The sequence below is a fragment of the Dioscorea cayenensis genome, chromosome 3, assembly GCF_009730915.1.
Source record: "Dioscorea cayenensis subsp. rotundata cultivar TDr96_F1 chromosome 3, TDr96_F1_v2_PseudoChromosome.rev07_lg8_w22 25.fasta, whole genome shotgun sequence".
In the NCBI taxonomy this organism is placed as follows: Eukaryota; Viridiplantae; Streptophyta; class Magnoliopsida; order Dioscoreales; family Dioscoreaceae; genus Dioscorea; species Dioscorea cayenensis.
Window position 1 is genome coordinate 4556869 of NC_052473.1, and position 11934 is coordinate 4568802.

Below are 11934 nucleotides of genomic sequence, written 5' to 3' on the forward strand. Positions count from 1 at the left end.
TAATATAAATGTTATGCAGAAAGGATATCTACACATATGTTATATAATTCTAAATTGCATAGTAGTACACACACAATATATATCTAATTATAATTGTTTTAAATAGATAAGCTTTGATGTACATGGGTTATGATGACGAAGATCTTCCTGTTAGAATGGTTTCAGAACTTGATAAAGTAAATACTATTTTTGTATTCTTTTGCTTTATTATAAATAAAAGTTATAATCGATAATTATTTCACACAAACATACATATTTTAAAACTATTAAAATTGCAAAACCTCCAAAATAGAGAGAGAAAATTATACTAGTTAACATGAAACCTTGTGCATACCAAATCTTCATCCAATATAAGCAAATGACTGATAACTTAGCAAATTAATGAGCAAATGGATTCTTTCTTTTGATTAAAAAATTATTTTTCATTAATAAACTAGGGGAAAAAGCAATTTTAACCATAATTTTTTGAATTAATCATATAATTAAAAGGATTCATAAACCCAAAATCCGTTTTCATAATATACAAATATAATTAAAAAAAAAAAGCATATTAACATCACAATTCAAATTTGTACAATTCAATAATACAAATAAGAGAGTGCATATCATAATTTAGGATTAATCATAACATAATGGTCTAAAAATTATCAATGAAAAAATTACAACATGATAATATGAAATCAAAATAGATTACCAACTTGTGCAATGTTTATTGGTGATGAACCTTGAAAATATTTAAGATTAAAAATGCAATATATATATATATATATATTAAGAAAGATCACTTCCATGCACATCCAATACGAACCTATATCTAACATCATTTTTCTCCATTCGTTCCACAGCTTTGTTCACATAATCCATCTTCACAACCTCAACCATTGATTTCAACTCCTTTTCCTCCCAAAAGTTTAGAACTTCTTGTATATCAGCAATGCTACCAATGAAACTCCCTGTTATTGTCTTTCTTCCTGAAATAAAATTAGCACAAGTGTAAACTTATAAAATGAAATATAAATTCTTTCCTTTCCTTTTTTAATAAATGAAACTTAATAAGTAAGAATTGGAGAGCATATAAAGTTATATAGTTATATATATATATATATATAGCATGATAAGAAGTTTATTCTATACATAAAAAAAATTAATACATGAGATATGGAAGGTAATGATCTATTAGTCAATAATTTTTGTCACTTATTTATATTTACTAATTATCTTTTTATTTTTATTTTTATTTCTTAGTCACCGATCATAAAAATATTATTATTATTATTATTATTATTATTATTATTATTATTATTATTATTATTATTATTATTATTATTATTACTACTACTACTACTATTATTATTATTATGGAGCAAAAGATACACAAAGTAGATATTGTGGAAAATATTATGAGAAGAATTTTTATACATGAGTTACTCTAAAATTTATGAATTAAAGCATTGAATTTATGTATAAAATTATTAAATTAGTTGACGAATATCCAAGAAAAAGATTGATGTGGGATGATAATATAATCAACTCATAATATTTTCCTAAATGAAGCTCATTTTTTTAATTTCAATCAGTATTTATGAACTCAAAGTTTGATAACACACTTCTATCATCCGAAACTCTCACACAAAACAAACATTAATTAGAATATAAACTTTTATCAAAATAATAATAATAATAATAATAATAATAATAATAATAATAATAATAATTAGTGATCTTACTTACCTAAAATAAGAGCTGATGAATTAACTTGAAGATCTTGAGGAGAAACACCAACAAGCAAAATCTTGCCATCAGGCTTCAAAAGAGAAAGATAAGAATTGATAGAATGAAGGGCTGGTATGGTATCAAGAATGAAGTCCAAGCTTGCAACAGCTTCATCCATCTCTTTTGTGTCAGTGCTAACAAGATAAGCATCAGCTCCCAAATGCTGTAATGCTTCTTCTTCCTTCTTGTTTGAAGAGCTTATCACTGTAACATGATGTCCCATTGCTTTTGCTATTATGACTCCTACATGTCCTACTCCTCCTAATCCTAGAATTCCAACTTTAACGCCACCCTCGTTGTTGTCTTCCTTTCTGCAGAAATGCTTTAGAGGGCTGTATGCTGTTACTCCTGCACATAGTAGCGGTGCCGCTTGTTCTGGTGCTAGTTTCTTTGGAATACTAACCACAAACCTGTATCGTGTTATGTTAGAAGAATGCAGTGTGATTATTATTATTATTATTATTATTATTATTATTATTATTATTATTTTGTTATAAAACTCAAACCAGCCACTTATTCAAACTCAAGTTCAATAAACATGCTAACACTTTTATCTTAAACTAATAATAATTTTTAGGGAAAAGTACAAATAAAAAAAACCTTGTGGTTTCCGAAGTTTGTCCGATTTTATGATGTGTGGTTTCTCAAATTTACATAAAAAGAAAAAGATGTTATCAAGTCATTAACGGTGTTAACTCACATGATCATAATCATCATTTTATTTAAAAATCGACTTATATAACAAAAAATATATATTTTTTTAAAAAAATTTATTTCTCTTCCAAAATTTCACTGAACAAAAAAAACTTAAATTCCAAAAATCAAACAAAATCATGCTGAAAATCATGTTTTTTAAGCTCACATGAATGATTTTTACATAAAATGAATCATTTTCGCCCTCACCAAAAGTCGAAAGCTTAACACCGTCATCGACGGTCTAGAACTGGAAAACCACATATCATGAATCGAAAACAAAAATTTCCACATTCCTTATTTTTGCAAAAACTCGGAAAACCACATTGGTTTTGAATTTTTCCCTAATTTTTAAATTAATGTTTTGATATGCCATATATATGGCCAAAGTCATTTTTGGCTACTGTAATTTACACAGTTAATTTATTTTATCTATTACTTGGCATTTGATCATAAACGAATAATTATTTTTATCAACTTTCCACAATCAAAGTTAATCTGATTTAATCATAATAGTATTATCATACAAGTTATTTTTTAAATTAAAAAACTTTTAAAACAAATAAAATGGATTGAGATTATATATTGACTAATAAACAGAGTCATTCTAAGATATGAAAATGAAAAAAATGACACCATATAAAGGTTAAATTTAATATTTAGAAAAAATAAAGATTGAAATTAATATTGAAAGGAAATTTATGGGGAAAAATTCTCTAATAAACTATAACTAGTTATATTATCAATTTTGAAACAAAACCATTCAACTTGAAATCATTGATCATGTTCAACCATGTATAGTTATACACAAAATACTCACAATAAAAACAACATGAAAGAAATAACTAACCTATGATTGACAATCATGGCAGATGCAAATCCACCTGTAGTTGGGTCGGCCATCAACATCTATACCGTTGTAGGTAAAGACCATTTTGCTACAATATTGCTCCCTGTTAGACTTGCAACAAGCACATTCCCCACATGATCCTACAATGCAGCCAACACCCACAATGTCACCCATCTTAAACCTCCCTTCTACCTCTTTCCCCATCTCCATTACCTCTCCCACAACCTCATGCCTTCCACCAAAAATAAATAAATAAATTATCAAAATTAAAATTACACTTAAATTTGTATGTATACATATTCATGCATATGTACCAACAGTTTATGCATCTCAATGATTTGTTTATCTCATGAAATTACTAGCTATATTTTACTCCCCCATTGGCAAATAAGTGTCATTTTTTTAGTACTACGATGAAGAAAAACGTTTAATAGTGGAGTATTTAGCTGAAAATTTTTTTTTGAAAAAATGTAATTTTCTCTCATCTAACATTCCTCTCCCACCTCATATCTCCCCTGTTAATTTTTTATTAATACCAAAATTTTTTGCATTTTGATTGTAATTTAAACTAAAAATTTGAATTTTTTTTATATCTCTTAATTTGAATGTTTTAGGCATGGGGTCTTTCGGTGCTATTTAATCTTTACAATATAAAAAGTCACTTAAAATTATTGATGAACTTGTTAATATTGTTAAATCATATGAAGTCCAATCATATATTTTTAATATTGCAAATGCAAATCATGCAAGCAAAATGTTTCCATATAGAAGTATAAAATTCCACATGTTAAAAAAGAAATGTCAGGAAAAAAAAAAAAACATCCTACTTATATAAACATGAACTTAGAGAAGAAAATCTTAATTATTTAGGTTAAATTTTATTTCTAGTCTATGTCATAGTAATTTCATCACTTAATTAAATAAGTGTTTTCTTGTAATTTTGTGATCCCTCCCCTCCTTCCCACATTCGGATATTATTTTAATAAAAATAAAGAAGTCAAAATCTTAGCTTATTTTATTGTTTAGTCCAATTATTTTAAAATTTTATTTCAATTTTTAGTAAATTTATAATAGTTGATTATTTTATGAAGCTTGGTAATTTAATATGTTGGAAGGAGAGCGTTGGAATGGAGTTTAACAATTTAAGGAGCTTGAAGATTATGTAAGTCCTTTATTGGAGAAAGAGTAAATTTGGAAAATTAAAAATAAAAAATCTAATCTTATTTTTCCTAAAACATCACTTATTTAGAAATGGAGGGAAAACACTTATAACTATTTAAAAAAAATGAAAAAAAGTGAGCATGCATATTCAAATTCACAATTATTTATTGAATTTTAGACCAAAACAAATGTATTTTATTTTTTTATGAAGCCCAATGAATATAGTGATATAATTTAATAACTAAAATGCATTTAAGCCAATAATAAATATAAAAGAAGACATTTAAACCAATTAAATATATATATATATATATATATAAAAACAAACTTTAGAAGATGGCTACTTGTTACTTAATTTAAATTTATCATATAATGATCGATTCAATTTCAATAATAAAATGAGTTATAAAGTGAAATAAAATAAAAATATTATAAAAATGTAAAAGAAATGGACAGAACTAACCCTGGCACTATGGGGTAAATTGTCAAATGGATCTCATTCCTCATTTGGTGCACATCTGTGTGATCAAGTCCACAATACAGCACTCTAAGCATCACATCTTTAGGTCCCATTTCCCTGTATAAAAAAAACATATATTATTTCTTTTTTAATATGGTAATCAACTTGCCATGCTTTGTTGTGAAGGATAATATATATTTTTTTAAATAATTAAAAATGATTTTGAATTGAATGATTTCTCGTGTGGTGACCTGTAAATTACTAATTGTTTATATAATCATCAAAAATCAAGATGAAGTTTAATACAATACAAGATATCATTTCCAATATTGTTCTTAATCAATACTTATTCTTCATATTCAAACAATTACATATATATATTCAGGAACTTTTATTTGAAATATTATTTAAAAATTTTAAAACAATTTATGTGATGTTAATATGACAAAAAAATCGACTAGAAATAAAAATTTAAAAACGAATATGTTACGTTTGTAATCAAATATGGATTTATAAAGAATTAAAAAAAAAATAATCAATGAATTTAAAAACTTACTTTTGATGAACGAAAGAATGAAATTCCAACTTTCCATAATACACATATTATATTTAACAGTTTGAAATTATAAAATTAAATTTTATTTTAAATGACAAAAAAACCATGTAAACAAACAAAATGGACAATATTGTCTAGAAATAATTAGAAAGCATGGTTTTGAGATGACCTTAGAGTGAAAGTGTACGGAGACAACACTCCTCTTGGATCTCTTGCTGCCCATCCCACTGCCACCCTTTTCCCTTCCATCTATATATAAATATATATTTATATATATGAAAAAAAATATGAAGATGAAGATGAGGGTGAAAAGAAAGAATCCTATTTAGTGTGAGGATGTGCAAAGTGATAGTATTTATCAAAGGGAAAGAGAGAAGAGATATGTCATGAGTGACGTTGTTTAGGAGGCAAAGGTTGATCATTCAAGATTTTTTATATTAATAAACAGTCCACTCAATGTCTAATAAAGTTTTGTACAAATTATTGGAAGTTTCAACCACCGGCAGCTAAAACAAAATAATGGTTTGTTTGTTTAATTTTGATTTTGGAGTAAATTAATAAAATTTACTTTGGAAAAAAAAAAATGATTTCTTAATCATTTCATGAGTTCTTGTTTGACTGTTATGTGGGCAATTGACAAAATTAGTTTGAATTACATCTAAATTCAACTCAATAATATAAATGTATTTAGAAATTATTTTAACTAATACTAATCAAATTAAAAAATTAACTTTAAGTTCATAAATATATTAAAGTTTAAATATATACTAAATATATTTTTTTACCAAAAGCTTTTTGGTCTTTTGGCATGTGTGCCTTGAATAGTCTCTGATTTCTCTTAAATAAAAATCATTTATCACATATTTATAAAATAAAATAAAATAAAATTTTGAGAGTCCATGTACCTATCGCAAAATCTAGTCAATGGTTTGTGTAAATTGATTTGATAAAATAAAGCACGCTCAGTAGACTTTCCGAGTCTTATAATTTTTATCTATTGATTAATTAATTGGAGGGGTTTAATTTACACTAGTAGGGTGGCCCGTGCTAATGCTGCGGGTATCTTTAAATATATAAATAATTTTTTTCTAAATTAGAGTCAATAAAGATAAATAATGTCTAATGATAATAAAATTTGGCATTGATTGTATTTTAAAATAAATTTACATATAAAGTTTTTACATAAGTAGGAATATAAAATAATATTGTAGAAGAAAATTCAAACATTATAATGATTGACAAAATATTGCATAAAAAACTATATTTATATTTTCCATAAAGATAATCAAGCAAAAAAATATCTTGAATTCATATTCACACATAGTTTTCAATATTCTTCCTATCTGCATTTAAATAGTACAAACCAAAATCCAACAAACTCAAATTTACATCAAAATTTAAGCAAACACTTTGGGTAAATGTTTTACAAAAGGAAAAAAATAATTGCTTCAACTCTTCTTCTTTAATTAAACCTAATATATGCCAACAAAAAACAAAACAACATTATCAAATATTCATTCAAATTCAATTTGGGATTTTTGAGTTATTCTTTTCTTTTAGTCTCATACCTCTCATTAAAAATTTTAAAATAATAAATCAAGGGAAATTAATGAAAAATACATCATGATCTCTAATTCTCCTTGTGGGATCGAAAATATGCGCCCTAGTGTCATGTCCGATGTCGGTGAAAGGACACCAGGCGATATATCGAATCACAAATGTTATTTTCTTTTATTTATTTTTATCTTTATGGGCTCTTCCTTTCCTAATAGAGGCAAGCTCTATTATTAATTACCCTAGACTGAAATCTTAGGAACCTCCGATTAAAGGGCTCAAAGTACAAGTAAAGGGAGCTGCAATTATAAATTTCAGTTATGTATACATCTACATATGTGTGTATGTATATATATATATATATATATGAGGATGCATATCGCCTTGCGTTCAAAAGATTTGTAACTACTGAGCGTTGATATGAGCCCGTTGAGTTTCAATCCAAAGCGATTGCACCGATCAGTCAAACGTAACAACATGTCTATTTATAAGCGAGTAAAAAGTGGGGATCGCGATGATTTTTAATACGAACCATCCAATCAATCTCAGCGCGATGGCGAATCAATCGCGGTCGTTCAATCCTATTAAAGAATTCTCATGACATCATCTGCGGATGTTCTCTCGAGCGTCGCATGATGATATTTAACTATATATATATCATATATCATACTAGAACCCATCATCTAGGGGCGTCCCTAGATTTCAAATCTAGGGATGTCCATAGTAGCTCATCGGATGAAAATCGGCGGCTCTTGCATCATTATGAGCAGTAAAAACCGCGTTCTACGGTGTTTATGCGATGATCATGAACAGATAAAAAGGTGTACGGTGTTTATATAATCAATCAACCATCGGAGGATGATCCAGCGAGTTTAGATTTAAAAACATCCCTAGATTTGAAATCTAAGGACGTCCCTAGATGATGTTTTCCCCTATATATATATATATATATATCTTATATATATATTATATATTCTGTACGTATGCCTTATCACTATTTGACACCATGTTATTGTCTTGAGATATAAAAATTGCCACACGCCACAAGATGAGCATTCTTGTTGTTGCTTGCGAATGAACATTTTATATATAGCTTTGCTGGGATGGGTATTTTATTCTCATAATTTCATCATCAATTGCTTTGACTTTTGCTATTTCAAGGTCCTTTATATCATCCTCTTTGAGTTGAAACTTCATTGAGTACTTGATCTTAATGGAGAGCTAGTCGGTAAAAATACTAAACAACTCGATATAATGAATAAATCATTCTGCACAAAGCTATAATACATGTACTGCTTAAAGTGATCTCCTTGATTGATTGTTAAATCATCATAATCTTGAACTCTTAAAAGCTTATAACACCATCTCCATTAATTAATATCAATCCTCCTGATCATCTTCTTGCAGTCCTCCATGCTTTTGGACTTACCAAAACTGCCAAGAGATCTCTTAAAGCTTTTGAGTGTAATGTAACCCTTTACTTTAATCGAATATATTTTGAAATTGATAATCTTCAAACTTTAGTTGTATCTTGTGATTCCCCATGAAACTTCCTGAAAGAACATGGAGCTCTTAATACTCACAAGCATGTTCCAACTAGTGAGAAGCTGACCGAAGTGTCAAATTCTCATATCACCACTTTCGATGCATAAATCCATCTTCCTTTTTCTTACTCTTTGAGTTAATAGGCTTTTCAAAGGTTTGGTGGGGATTTACGTGCTTGCATGCATTCATATATATATATATTATTCCCATATATATTTCTTCATGGTGGGCCCGGCCCTTTTAAAACAAATTTAATTCACGTGAGTGCTTCATAGCATAAGCCCATGTTCTCATTTTCCATCATTTTTTTTATTTATTTCATTTTTATATATATGTGAGTATGCATGCATACCATAGATCCATTGCATGGTTCTCATTCATGAGTTCATTTCACTTTGTTTCTTTTCATATATATATCATATATATATATATATATATATATATATATATTGGAGATCATAGCCTTTCATCAATGGATCTCACGTGAGTATGTATGCATGCATGGACAGTGGTGGGTCCCATGTTCCTTAATTCAATTCACAGCTTCAAACATTCAAATAATGCTTGCATCAATAACTATCTAAAGCCATACATGCCATGACATGGCAAGTGGTAGGTCCCCCTTTATACATGATTATATAATATTAGGGTTGCATTTCTTTCTCCAAATAATCAGGCTTTTTAATAATACTATCATTATTTTTACATGAAAGGCGATCCCAAACCATGCATGTCAATCTTGATTTCAAAGCTTTAAAATGTTTATCACCTTTTGAGTTAATTCACATGAATAAATGTGAATAGAGGGGTAATGATTGTATTAAGAGGCTCACTGCATGTAATTTCACCACTCTCTTGAGTAACCCCAGTTATAAGTATCATGCACGAAAATCCCGAACATTCAAAAGAACCCATTATATATATATATATATATATATATAGATGATGATCCACCACTTGATCAGTAGTATAACTCTGCCATACGAATGATGGGACCCACAAGATCTTTCAATGTTTGACATTGGATAAAAGCAATCGATTGCAAAGCACGTAGACTCTGACATCCCCTTATTACAAGCCTTCAACCAATCTCAGCGAAGTGGCCTCCATCATACCTTACTTAAGATTTTTGCATAAGGCGGTCGAGAACTGAAAATCAGAATAAAGAAAAATTAAACTCCTTTCACTTGTAACAAAACGGGCAAGCCTTGTTTTTGAATTTCCTTAACTGACCCTCAATGAGCAATAATTCTTGGAGCCATTTGATCATGAAAATTCACTTGGGACAACAATTGTTGATCTTGCGAGTAACCCTAAGTGCGACTTGAGTTTCCTTGCGGAATAAGAGAAGTGCATTGCATTATCAAATTTTAGTTCTTCAACATCACCTTTGAGCTTCAAGCACTCGGACCTCGATTTGGGAGACTTGCGCAGCCATTCTTTCTCAAGTGAGCTCGATATGAGCTGATGAGTTAGTTGAGTTTTTAAGTTTCCACAACAAATTTCATACGTGAGTGTTTATAACGAACACTTCTTTAAGTTTAAGTTGTGAAAATATTTGATTCAATTTGCCTCTAGTCTTCTCTGAGCCTATTGTTTTCCTCATAATGCAACAGCGGATCATTGTCTCACAGGAATAGTCGAGGAACTCCATCCATGAATTCAACCATTTGGACCCTTGTGCCGTGAGTATTGTCATTACTGGCCTTCTTTGTCGAGGAGGATGACTTCAACTGTAGGAGATGCCCCAATGTCACCGATTCAAAAAGAGTGAATGTTTTGAAGCCCCTAAACCCTTGTCAGCTCCTCGAGCACTCCTACGATCATCTTCTACCGCGCTGCTGGATCTTCTTCCGGCTCACATAATCATCCCCTCGGGCCCCTTCCTTCCCTTTTTGCCCATTGATCGAGATCCTCCCGGATCACCGACATCGATATCGTCCGGCTCAGCGTTGTCGCTGGAATGTCAATCCTCAGTGATGCCACCCTCGGTTTCCCCACCTTTTTGTCTTCGACCTCATGCTGATGAAACTCACTCCATTCCTCTCCAGCTCCGTGATCATCTCCTCCGCCACCGGTGTTACATCACCAACCATCTCCCTCATTCTCGAGGCGGAAGATCGCCGGCGGTGAGAAGATCGAGTCATCGATGATCTCCTCGCAGACCGAGAAGGATCTGGAGCTTCTTGATGAACATCTCTCCTCGCTCATGAGAACTCCGCTTCTTTGCCAGTATAGAATTGTTCACATTTTTGGTAATTTTCTCCAGCGTCGTGACACACCTCTTCTATCCATTTTTAGCGGGACAAAACGAAGCAAAGAAAGGCTTTTGATTTGATGAAGCTTCCCGGAGATGGCAAGACTGTCTTTGATTAGTGTGTACTTGTTGTTCTTCATGAGGTCCGATGTTCTTGATTATAGTAGAGGTGTCCTTCATCTTGAAATCATAAGCCCTAGCGAGAGAAAATTGAGGAGGATGTTATTGCTCTTCTCGTCGACGACGAGAGAGAAACATTTTTCGGATGAATCGACTTTTAGATGGCGCATTTGGGATATCCTCTGATTAGCTTTAGTGGTCGGTGGCCTCTCAAGCTCTTCTTCATGCTGACTCCTCGTCTTACGACTTCCAGTTCGGGGCTCCTTCGTCTTCCAGGTTTCCTCGTCGGGGAGACGGCGAGCAAGCAAATGGGCAGCGATATTAGCGCCGACTAAGTTGGTGATGGCCGGTAGCGGCGGTGGCTCTAATATATATTTTCTTGATGTTGATGACAAACTACGGCGAGCGACAGGTGAGCGGCAAGCGGCGGTGGCGACCACAATGGCAATTTTTATATAGATATATAGATATAAGAAGGAGATCTGTCACATCCATTGCAGCAGGGCCCTGAGACGGTCGACGCATCAGATGGGACTTTGGGAGGCATCTGGGTGCAAGGCCTCGGCTAAAACACTAGTCGAGTCAACCCTAACAAAGCGAGATATGAACAAAACCGCAAAAGCACAAATAGGATCTGGAAATTTAAAATACTACAAGTATGGACTAAGCAGACCCTCTGAGGAATACAAATACAACCTCTGATTCTGCAAAATTACAAATACAATCGAGAATACAAGTCTTACACTCACTAGCAGGTAATAACAAGATCACGATAGCTTGAGACAATCACGACTCTCGAGCCCCGAGACCTAAATTTGATCTTCTCTGCCAAAAAGCAGAATACCTGCAGTGCATGAGCCACAAGGGCCCGGTGGGATCGCGGAAAAAAACAACGGGTATAGCAGGATATTGCGGAATAATAGCTCATACTTCACACATGTCTAGATCATGAGAATACTAGAATA

The 11934-nt window shown here is 31.1% G+C and overlaps 1 pseudogene; it reads right to left on the reverse strand.

The window, feature by feature from the left end:
• Positions 1-627: 627 nt before the first annotated feature.
• On the reverse strand, positions 628-5742 carry LOC120256381 (annotated as a pseudogene).
• Positions 5743-11934: the final 6192 nt, after the last annotated feature.